The sequence below is a fragment of the Lonchura striata genome, chromosome 1A (genome assembly GCF_050655825.1).
Source record: "Lonchura striata isolate lonStrDom1 chromosome 1A, ASM5065582v1, whole genome shotgun sequence".
NCBI lineage: Eukaryota > Metazoa > Chordata > Aves > Passeriformes > Estrildidae > Lonchura > Lonchura striata.
In genome coordinates, this window is record NC_140741.1 from 47013569 (window position 1) to 47025689 (window position 12121).

The following is a 12121-nucleotide window of genomic DNA, read 5'->3' on the forward strand; positions in this document are numbered from 1 at the left end:
CATGCCAATACATCTCCTGGAGAAGCCGAGGAGCAGACTGGCTGTCTTGTAGAAGGGAGAAGATTCCTAAGGGAAGAATTTGCAAAAAGTATTTTCTCTGCACAGTGGACAACTCTGATCTATGTCAGCTTCAGTTCAGCTATGCCTGAACTATGATGCTGAGGGACAGACCCTTCTCAATTAAGTCTTTGAGAGTATCATGGTTTAACTCCAGCCAGCAGCTAAGCACCACACCCTCAATTCCTCATTTCCCCCTACTCCTCCCCTCCCTCTACAGTGAGATGGGGAAGACTCACAAGAGTAAAAGTGAGAGAACTCATGAGCTGCAGTAAAGACAGTTTAATGGAACAGAAGAGGAAGAAAATAGTAATAATGACAGTAATTATAAAGGAAGTAAAATGAGCGATACACAAAGCAGGTGCTCACCACTTGTCAAGTGATGTCCAGCCAGTCCCTGAGCAGCACCCCTTGACCTGCTTTGCCCTCAGCTGATATACTGAGCATGATGTTGCATAGTCTGGAATATCCCTTTGGCCAGCTGGGGTCACCAACTGTGGGGCTGTGTCCCCTTGCAACTTCTGGTGCCCCTACAGCCTTCTCACTGGCAGGGGATGATAGGCTGGAAAGTCCTTGACTTACTATAGATACCAATTAGCAATAACAAAAACATCAGTGTGATAGCAACATTAAACTCATATTTACTAACACTGAATTACTAGGAAGAAAATTAACTTTGTCCTATCCAAAACCAGGACAGGAATAAAGACATGTATTCAGGCAGTTAGGTTATATGAAAATAATACTGCAGCTTTGCACATGATAATTTGAAGAAATCTGATCTACAAGTGAAATTCTGTGTAACACCACAGTTGGGTATTTTTGTCATTTGCTTGTTGGAGATTTCTTTTAGAAAAATATCTGCACTGGCATTAGCTATAATAAACTACCATGGGTAAACTGTGATCATCTCAAGGGCAACTTAAGCAGCAGAATGTATTGGTCAAATGAGATTCAATATAAGCTTGTACTCTCAGAATTGGACTGTAAAATGGCACCAACAGACGGAAGCGTTTTTTATTGTTTCTCCATTTTTATCTCTAAATAATGATTTTCCTTTGTTTTCTAGGTGCAGGTACCATTCTTGCCCCCTTCTTTCCTGCCCTATGCAGTTTGTAGGAAGACTCCTAAGTGCACATGAAGTGATACTGAACTCCTTTGCAGCAGGAGGCCTTGCAGCTCTCCCGGCTCTGACAGAGTGAACAACTGCACTGTCACCACCATGTAGAACTGTCTTATATCGGTTTATCAGTGTTTCCAAAAAGTTCAAAAGAAAGTAACCTCTTTTCTGACTGAAAACAAGGGGACCTATACAGACTGGCAGGCAGACCCGCTGTGAAAGGAAATGCACCTGCACTTTCATTCTGTATGTGGCCAAATGCCACCTGCTTGAAAAGGCCAAAAAAGTACCAGCTTTTAAACCTCTCTCTGCTCCCATGACCTCTCCTTACTGACTCTGTCAAGCTCCTGAAACGAACTGTCATTCACCACCTGGAACGCAGCACCAAACGAGTTTCCCCCACAGACCACAGAAACTCCTGTGGGACATCTCTCACATCATTAACTCACACAATAGGCTGTACAGCTGCCACCAACCCTGAGATTAAGGGAAAGCTAACTAAGCCTATGGGCTATGAAAGAAAAGGGGATGCTTAGAGCAGGCAATAAAAAAAGCTTCCGTTGTGGCTTTTCCTCCCCTCTCATATACGTTGCACACAGTTAAAGGAAAGCTCTCTGCTTCCACTCCCCCTTCCTCAGCATCAGGAGATTTCTTACTGCTATGCATTCTGTGTGCATCAGCAGCATCAAGTTTTGAACCAAACCCAAATGCACTGTCAGGTGAAAGGAATACTTTTTTTTTGAAAACACAATTCCAGTGATTCAGCCACATCCAGTTCCAAAGCCCCTCTTTAGTCTGATGAATAGATATTTAAAATATTCACCCTTGTGCCCTGTTACAGAATATAACTGTTTGTAACTAGTTTGTAGTAATTTCAGGACACCAGAATACAACAGAGGTATTTCCTACACAGAAAGGCATTTTTTGAACAGAATGAGAAATTCTGCCAATAGAGCAAATACCAAAGTCTTAGACTTTATATTGAATACCCTGGGAAAAACTGCATAGATGTTATATAGTACATAGATTCTCACTCTGTCATTATAAAACATTAGTCATTCCAGTTTTTTCTGGCTAGATGCATTCATAGCTTTTTCCCCCTGCACATTCTTCACTTTATTAATAACTACCGTAATGAATCATAATGCCATACAGAAATTTCAACACGATAGACTACTGCAACTATTGTTCCAATGTCAGAGGGAAAGATCTTCTGAGACACGAGACCCAAGAGAATTAAATCCCCTAAGAAGCTGCCATAATCCATAACGAGTTAATATCATCAAAGGCGCAACAATTACCAGGTGACAGCATTCCATGCATCTCATAGCAGAATTGAAGTGCAGAAAGCTGCTGAGCTTGCAGTGCTGCTCTGCAAGGTGGGGATTGAAAGCAGATGTCAGGTAGACACTTTCCACCAGCAAGTGGAAGCACTTTCTACAGCAAGAGAGATGATGTGACAGACTGGTCAGTGGTAAAGCTGGCAGTTTGCTGACCTCACCTTCATAGCTGTGGCCCATTGCTCTGGGAGATGACACCATAGTCTTCCAAGGAAACCACAGACTGTAAAGAAGGAATGCTGTCAACCATGAAAGTGCATCAGGGGCAACATAAGAGTGTTGAAAACTTCTCAGTGACCAAGTTGTTCTAAAGAACATGAGAAAAATGGTAATTTTGGGGAATCTGAGTTGGTATTTTCCCTATGAGAAGGAGTAAAAATACCTAAGAGTAGTTTGAATGAAGTAGGTGTCTGAAGAGAGCATTTAATTGAGAGTATATCATTGCCAAGGCAATGACTTGGACAGTCTCCTTTACAAGAAGAGGAAAAGACAGTATGGCATCAACTTGTGGGAAAGACTGGAAGGCAAACTCACTGGCATCCTAATTAGGGGTTGTTTAAATAGTAAGGTTCTTTCAGTGCTATTAATTCCAGAAGGGGATAAGCAGTAGGAGTAACAGGGTTAAATTAAGAATCCAAATTCTCTTTGCTAAAAAAACAGTCAAACCCCAAAGCTCCTCAAAGTTTTTCCATCAGTTGTACACCTCTCTGAAGTGTTTTTCATTTTGCTCAACTTCATGGTCTCCAGTTTCAGATGGTGCTAATTCCCGCTTCTTCTTTTATCTAGTCCAGGGGATCTGAAAGTGCTGTATTATTCTTAGAGTAATGGGATGTTTGGTAAAATTAAAAGCCCAGAAAAACAGAGTATGCCTAAATTCAAGTAAAAAAGTCTTAGCTCTTCATCCCTCTCTCACATCATGTTTTCTAAAACAATCCTCCCTCCCACTCCATATTCAGTTTGCCTATTCCTTTCCTAGTGTGATACCCAAATACAGCAGACACCATCCACAACAGCTTCACATGAGACACATAGTCTTCATAAAACTTAGCAAGACTCTTGCTCTTTGCAATGATATCACACCACTAAGATGCTTAATTTATCACCCACTAAAAATGAGCACTCATTCTGCTCTGCAGCACAGCTGCTTAGCTCCTTATTTCCTGTTTTACATTTGATTTTTCCTTCCCAGCTGTGGCTTCCACTGAATAACATCTTACTTATTTCAGACCCTTATCCTAATTTATCCAGAATATTTTGAAGTCTGTCCTGCCTGCAAAACATTCATAACCACTTTCAGTTGAGCACCAAGAACAATTTTCATAAGTATTTTCAAATTCATTACGCAAATCATAAAAGAGATGCTGAAGAGTACAGGGCACATGACAAAGCCCTTGAGCAAATGAATTCCCACCCCTTGGACTATCAGGTCACTGAAAACCAAACCTTTGCTGCAGTTTTTCAACCACTGCAGAAGTCACTTTAGAGATACCTCATTTAAATTACTTCCCTAGTTTGCATAGTACAATGTCAAGTGAAATAGTGTCAAAAGTCTTACCAAAGTCAGAATGGATCACATCTAAGACTTCTTTCTTAGACTTTCTGCCAGTTCATCTGTCAACACTGGAAGTTGGACTAGCTCAACATAATTTGTTCTTGACAAATCCATTTGGGTATTCCCTTGCTATTTGCTAAGTACTTGAAAATTATTTAATAATTTATTCAATTTTTTGCAACACCTGTTTTATAGTTACCAATAACTTCTCTGTGTTAGAGAAGGCATCCCTCTCTGTCCCTCCCTAATCCTCTCAAAGTGCATTTCTCTCCTTCCATGGCTTCTTAAGGAACCTAATGACTTCTAATGACTCAAAGATTTTTTTAGCTGATTTCTAAGTACTCTGAAGTAAACTCCAAAAGACACCCCTAAAACAACAACCTAAACCTTTAGTCTCCTCTTCTACATTCTTTCCCACACTTTCAGTTTCCTTCCCTGAGCACTGACCACATAAGTTTCTCCCTTCCATTTCTCTCCGTCCTGCCCCAGTATCCCTTTTTCCTCAACTAAAAAGCTTTTCTTTGAGGATCGGTTGTGTCTTACCATAACCTCTAGTTTCTTTTAAAAAAAACCCCAACATTACAGCTGGGCAGGGCTGCTGATGTACTCTATCTTGCTAAATTTTGATTGCCACATTTTGTGGCAATTCCACAGACAGCAACGGGTAGGAAGGCTTAGAGATGCTCATTTTCTATGGATCTGGCTGGAGCCAGCCATTCTAGAAGGGGAGCTCTCTGTGAAAGAGCAGTAATGACAATACCCCTGCCCATGGGAAGTGTGGACGGGATGGGCAGCCCTAAATTCTGAATCAGCACATCATCCACATCCCTGACAAAGCAATGTCTGTGTGCTTCTGGAATGGCCTCAAGGGCTGCATCTGGGCCCTGGATGCACAAACTCAGCCAGGAGGTGGCAACAGAAACAACAGTAATGTTTTAAAAGCAATGTTACAGGCTGAGCACAGTGTCATCTTTACTTTTAAATCGGTATGAAGATCATGGGAAAACAAACTTGCATTCCCTTTTGGTGTATGGGAGTGAGAGTCAGAAGAATGTGGCAAGTGGAGCTACAGTGGTGTGAAATTGGTGCACATGACTGAAGAACTGACCCAGCAACCTTGTACACACAGTCCCTGTGCTGCCAGCATCACACTGTTGTGGTGAATCCCATTCTGCAAATCATTTCAAGTTGTGGAAAACCAAATGTCAGTCTAACGTTGCTGGCCACTGATTTTCACAAAAGCCAGTTGAAATAGGAAATTGCATCTTGTTTCAGTTCATTCATTCAGGAATACGGGACATATGAATGCTCAGACTGATGAACAAGGGAGAGATGCAGCTTCCTCTCAAGAGAGAGAGAATGAGAGACTCAAATAAAAGCAAAAATGTATATTCAATTATATATGCCCCAAAGGAGCCACATTCTAGTGGCCAACATTCAAGGCTCTTTATAATTTGAACTAAGCAACAATTTTAACTCTTCAGCAGTTGTAGAAAGCTGTTTCACCAAGGAGCATTTCTGAAAAGATTGGAGGAGCTGCTGCCTGTTGCCTGAAGTGGCAATGAAGCAGGAGCAGAGCTAAATGTGAAAAAGCTTTGCTTACATAAAATATTCCAATAAGGGGACCACCTGCTGTTTATGCCTGGCAAAGAGCAAAAAGCTGTGCTGCAGGTGCAGCAAGATGACACTGATTTGTAACAAACCTGCAAGAGCCACTGGAAAGCTGCAGCACAGTAGTGTGAGTTTTAGCAGCTCTTTGGACACAAGACAAAGCAAAGCACGAAGTGATGACCTACACACCAGCTCAAGAGCAATCAGCCTGGGAACAGCAGCATGTTCACCATTATAGTGAAGTGCACTGGAGGATGCTCATATAAAATAAAATTCTGCTTGTTAAGTACTCTCAGACTGGGAGGAAGAGTGGGAAAAAACGGGAAGAGGAGGGAATTACAAAACTGATATGAATGGGAAATTATTATTCAACACTAAGATCCTAAGACATAATGCAGTAAAATGTCTCATGTCTTTGAAGCATATTCTCATTACCACACTCTATACTGTATCAGCATTTTCATTTTTATCTATTCCCAGGCATTTATAAATAAACTCTAAAAATGTATTTGTGGTGAAAACCTCACAAGCCTCAGCCTGGAAGAAGCTTTTAATTATTGTCAAATATTTTATTTGTCTGAACAAAACAATAATAATAAAAAATTAAAAATTTTAGAGCACCTAGCCTACACTCTCTCTGTTTAAGGCCTTAAATTAAATTGTAACCAAGTTAACTTTTTCTTTTTGTAATTAAACATTTTTGGTGCTTTACTACTTTCCTGCCATCTCCCCCCTGCATATTTCCTTTCTTTTCATGCCCCATCTTTTTCTCTGTGAATTCAGCAAGTACTTCTCTCCATCAAGTTCACTTACCTCCAAAACACAACTTGTTTCCCCGCCTCAAACCATCCCATCTAACACTGCACAGACCTGTTTCCTAAATCTACCCTGTGCCTCTCTCATCCATGATAGTGAAACTAAAACCAAGACACAGAGGCAAAGTAGCCCTTATAGCATTGATGGTGAAAAGGGAATACCCTGTCACTGAAGAGGAACTGCTCCCCTCCATCTTTCTTGACACATGAAGATGATGGAGAAGAAAAGCATCGCATAAGTTGCAATAGCTCTGTCACTGTGCCCAGCATGCCTCAAACACAAGGGCATTTCTAAATTTCTTGAAAAGGTAAGATAGGGAAAGGCTAAGTTAAAAATTTTATCTGATTTGAGATAAAATTTTATCTGATTTGTTAGAAAATGTTACTGTAGCAAAACTGAACCACTACACCTCAAATAAAAAAGGCTTTTGAAGCCTTTAGACAGCCAACCCTCTCAACTGTTTCCACTACTTAGCTTACCTCACTTAAGTACCTTAAGTGCCCTTAAACCCCTCCACCTATTCATGGCTCTAGACACTACTGCCTTATAACATATTGTAAGATTACTAATGCAGACACTGAGCCTGTAAGTTGGCATTGCTTTTCTTTAGGGATGTTTCACTTTTAATACTCATTTTAAAAACTTGGCAGTGTTAGTATCTGAAACTCGAAACTGGAAACACAACTCTTATAGCATCCCTGTAAGAATGACATAAGAGATTGGTTAGAGGTAATTTTGGGAAGCTAACTTGAAAGTCTATGCCTGCCTTAAAAAACTCTAACAGTTGAGTATTTAATTTCTAAGCACTAAGAATCATAAAGCCAAATCCTATAGTTAAACAACACTGCCCCCCCCGCCAAAAAAAAAAAAAACAAAAAAAAAAAAAAAAACCACAAAAACCTCACCACATAAAAACCCCAAGAAAACATAATTCTTAGGAGTAATGTCCCAGAACCCCTTAGCTATCTGTCATACTGCTGACAGTCAGAGTCATTTACTTCCTTGCAAGCTTGGTGGATAACCAGCATGGCTCACAGTGCATCACATAGATTGAAACTATTGCCACACATCATAAACAAAATCTCATCCTACTGAAAGGCTTTAGAAAAAACAGTATGTCACCTCCAGTCACATATTTGCTGAAATACACAGACTCTGTATACATGTCTACTTCTGAGACAGCCTGTATTTATTGTTGTCATTCAGCTCAAAATCTGATGCACAGCAGCTTTCAGGTGATGCTGGGGATGCTGCAATCTGAAATAACAGGTTGTCGCTAACAGTACACACAAATTGTTCTTAGGTGTCCATTTACAATGATTTCACTAATGCAGTGTTCCTATTGCAAAAGATGTTGAGTTTCTGAAGTACAATTCAAATGGCCCTGACTGCTCCAGCAATTGCAGCCTCTGCAGGCCACATTCTGATGCCACAATACTTGTCCTGCAGGTGTCTCTGATTGATGCAGCTTTTCCATCCTTTCTGCTTATCTCCTCTCTCTCAAGACATTCCACTCCTATACCAGCCAGCCCACATTTACCTCATCCTCCTCTCTCCTATTCCTGAAGCTTGTTTTAATTGTCTGTTACTTCTACATCTTGAAAGCAAATTAGTAAGATTCTCCAGCTGATACAGAACTGAGCTTCATTCCTGTATCCTCTACAGCCGCGTGACCCTTCTCAAATCCTCCAGGCATAGCCCCAAGGCATTATGATATAGTATGTCTAGAAAAATCACACCCACTAGACAGCCACATTTCTGGTGGGCCCTGCCCACAATCCCACGATGTGCTCACCAGCTGGTGAATAAGGTTCTGGTGTCATACACCCAGCCTGACTCATACACTCCAGAGCACCCTGAGCACTGCCAAACCATTTCTCAGAACCAAGAGCTGAGATTCACACCATGGTCACTTCTGGGAAGCTTTAAGTAAAGGCAGAGAATACCTGAGGAAACTGTACTCCTATACCATTTTAAATCATTGATGATTGGTAACTCTAAAAGTTAAAAAGCCAAATTATTTTTTCCAAACACAATTTGAAACAGAGTGTAGCTCACAGTGTGTGTGTAAGCCCCAAAGAGCCTACTGTGCTGGACAGGGTACAGATGGGCAGAAAGGGCAAGGAGCCAATCCAACAACTCTGGTTCAAGCCTGTCCACAATCCAAATACATCAGAAAGCTCACTACAAACCAAATCATCACACCACAGGTGCTGAAATACAATGAGGTTTTAGACCACATTTCTATTGTTTTTTTAATAAGATATAAGCAAATAATTTAAGCATTTGTTGAGACAAAGAATAAATACAATTTAAAAACCACTCCACAGGTCTGGATAGGATACATTTCTATGTGCAAATTTTTCCAGCTTTCTGCCCCTCTGTAGAAGTGTATCCATTGTTGTCTTCTTATGCTTTCTCATTAATCTGTGTAGTGCTTATTAGACAGCAAATATTTCTAAAAAAGGCATTTAAATTTTTCATACTTCTACATTTGAGCATAATTAACTTACCAAATATCCATTTCTTTATGCTCTAGTTTTTACATTTTTTTCTTCTCTGTGGCTTACCAGCTTACTTTTGCAGAAAGAGAAGAAAAATCAATTAAAGCTTTATTTATAATGACCACATTTTCTACCCTGAAAAACTGAAACTACATTTAGACATTTGCAATTATAATAAAAAACACCCCAACCAGATGGTTTGAAAAATGAACTGATTTAATTCCACTGTAAAATACAGCACAGAGAGACAGAAGATCTCCAACAGTGTCTGCAATGAAAACCTTAATTTTTAGGGTTGAAAAGCACAATTAATGTGCCTAGTTAGTTTTCCCAGTTTGATAGAGAAATAAAACCCAGCAAAGTTGTATTTTCTTAATGGACTGACATGATAATAAAAAAATAAAATTAAGCATTCCATCAAAATGGCAACCATGAGATCTGGAAAACAGGGTGCACTTGGAATAAAGCAAGTAGATTACAAGGGACTGCAAGAGGGAGCTGGGACTGTTCAGTCTCAAAAAGAGACAAGTGACAGGGGACCTCATCAATGCCTGTAATTATCTGAAGGGAGGATGTCAAAAGGATGGAGCAGGTACCCAGTAATAGGACAAGAGGCAACGGGCAGAGACTGATGCACAAAAGTTCCACCTGAACATGAGGAAGAACTTTATTGTGCAGTAACCACACACTAGAAGAGATTATCCAGAGAAGTTGTGGAGTCTCCCTCACTGGAGATATTCAGTAAGTGTCTGGATGCTATCCTATGCCATGTGCTCTGAGATGACCCTGGGATGAGCAGGGAGATGGGACCAGATGAGCCACTGTGTCCCTTTCAACCTTGTCCATTCTGTGATTCTGTGAAGAAAGACATGTTATGTGAAGAGCAAAGATTTATATTTTTGTGACAACTGTGCAAAAGGATCAAAATTAGGAATATGTATTATCATGAATCTAGGTAAAGTCTCCAAGTGTATTTTAAGTATATTAAATTTTAAGTCTCAAAATTATGAAGCATGCAAACTTGAATTAAATAATTTGTGAACAATATTAGATACATGAATTTAAAAAAATGAAAAAAAACCCCAAACAATCCTGTATAAGAGTCTAGTTAAGCGAGTGAGGGAGGAAGGGGGACAGGGCAATGACAGAAATCAAAATTTGTTCAATTAGACTAGGCAAAGAAATATACAATTGCATTAATGTTACAGGACATTCTGTAAAAAATGTATGCAATAACTAGTCTATGCTTATATCATTGGCACTGAAGCAATAACAGTTTCAAACTAAAACTCTTCAAAATGAAAGGAAGGGACAAAAAATGAAAACTTGAGGTTTAAAAAAGATTTAACTTGAGTTGAATCAACAGACATGAGAAAAGGATTCACTAGCTACAGAGATAAAGAAGTCATCACAAATGAAGCATGTTATTTTCCTTTTTTAAATTTTCCTTTTGTCCTGGTAGTAAATATTATTTGCTATTAATAAAACCAATACAACAAAACCTTCAAATTGGCAAGCACAAGGAAGGGTCTGGTAATGCTTGTGTTGACTGTAGGACCAAGGAAAACTATGAACTGGGAGTACAGTGGAAGCCGAAGAAATGTGCAGGGTAAAGCATGCTAGATTTTCTATTTATTTTTTAAAGTAATTTTCCAAAATAAAGACATTTCCAAATACTTTTGCTTGTCAAGTCAGACATGAATGCAAGCTAGTCTCTGGACACAGCAATGTCCCATGACAACTTTTCCATGCAGCATCAGTCTAAGCCAACAGCTGTTGGGTGATCTAAACCAAAGGAATTCATTAAAATAGAAATAACTATGTATTGAATAATTAATTAACACAACAGTAAAAATAATTATAAATGCATTCTAGCATAGCGAAATACGAAATAGTACGAAAAATAAGCTGTAAGGCCAAGCACAGGATTAGTGCAATGAGCACAACACTTGATGTGATTATAGAAACAAATTAATTTATTTCAAGTCTGAAGTTAGTGCCTACATAACAATTGAAGCATGTTATTTTCCTCTTCTTTTTTCTTGAAGAAATAAATAACATGGACACTATCCTAAGAATTTTGAGACATGCAAACTTGAAATTAACTATGACATTTTGACATTTATATCGCATTGAATAAGAAAAACAACAAAGAATAGGGTCAGTAAAGTATAATTCGTATTTGAAACAGCAGACTAAGAAGGGAATAGTGATAAAACAAAACAAAACAAAACCTGCCAATGTCTTCAATATTACCCAATCTTCATTGTATTTTTGAAGCTTCAGTGAAATCATCAGTGCAAAGCTGTGTATAACCAAAAATCCCAAATTACTGTCAATTTTGTAAGCTTAATTTCTTTTGTGTTTCTCCGAAAGCTTTTTTAAATTAGTTTAATTGTTAGGGACAGTTATTCTTCAGTAAAATGAGGCTTTTAAATACTTTATCATTTGTCTCAACAGGTTGCTAAGCCTAAAATGATTTTTCAGTTGCTTTGATTAAAATACTTTCTACTGTGTTGAAAAACAACAAAATGAAATGCCTTATCACTGTGGGATTTTTACAATTGCTTCAGGAAAATCAGCTCTGTGTTAAAGTCATGCTTAGCTTTGCTTTATGCACAACAGAGCTCTGTGATTGCGCTTGGCTGTGGTTTAACCCCAGACAACACCAAGAACACCTGGGGAACTCACTGCCAAAGGATGCTGTTGCTGCTTAATGTTTTTCAAAAGGAAAATGGATGACAACATAAAACAAAGATATGTTGATGGTTATTAACTACGAAGCCACTTATTCAAGTGGTTTCAGAATCAGAAAAAATAACTGAGGCTATGAAAGGAGTATTGTCTATGTTTGCACACTGGTTTGGCTACTCCATAGGTAGCTGTTTACAGATGGAGACAGTACAGTAAGACATTATGGCTACTCTTATGGAAGCCCCAGTCTTCCAAATATTCTCCTAATTTTTCTAGAGTTCATGGACTCTTCCCTGACTTGCATACTGTTTCTTGGGCAATGGTTAAGCACCCCACAGCCACAGTGCCTCCTGACAGAGGAGTTATTCCTCCTACCCAGACTGCTGAATGATGATGGTGACCTTCAACTCAAACACAGACTCAAGAC

At 39.2% G+C, this 12121-nt stretch overlaps 1 protein-coding gene across 13 annotated transcripts in view; it reads right to left on the reverse strand.

Annotated features, from left to right (window-relative positions):
• The window catches only part of GRIP1 (glutamate receptor interacting protein 1), a 304722-nt gene that overhangs the window by 167909 nt on the left and 124692 nt on the right, over nucleotides 1–12121 (reverse strand). The gene's annotated exons all lie outside the window — the stretch shown is intronic.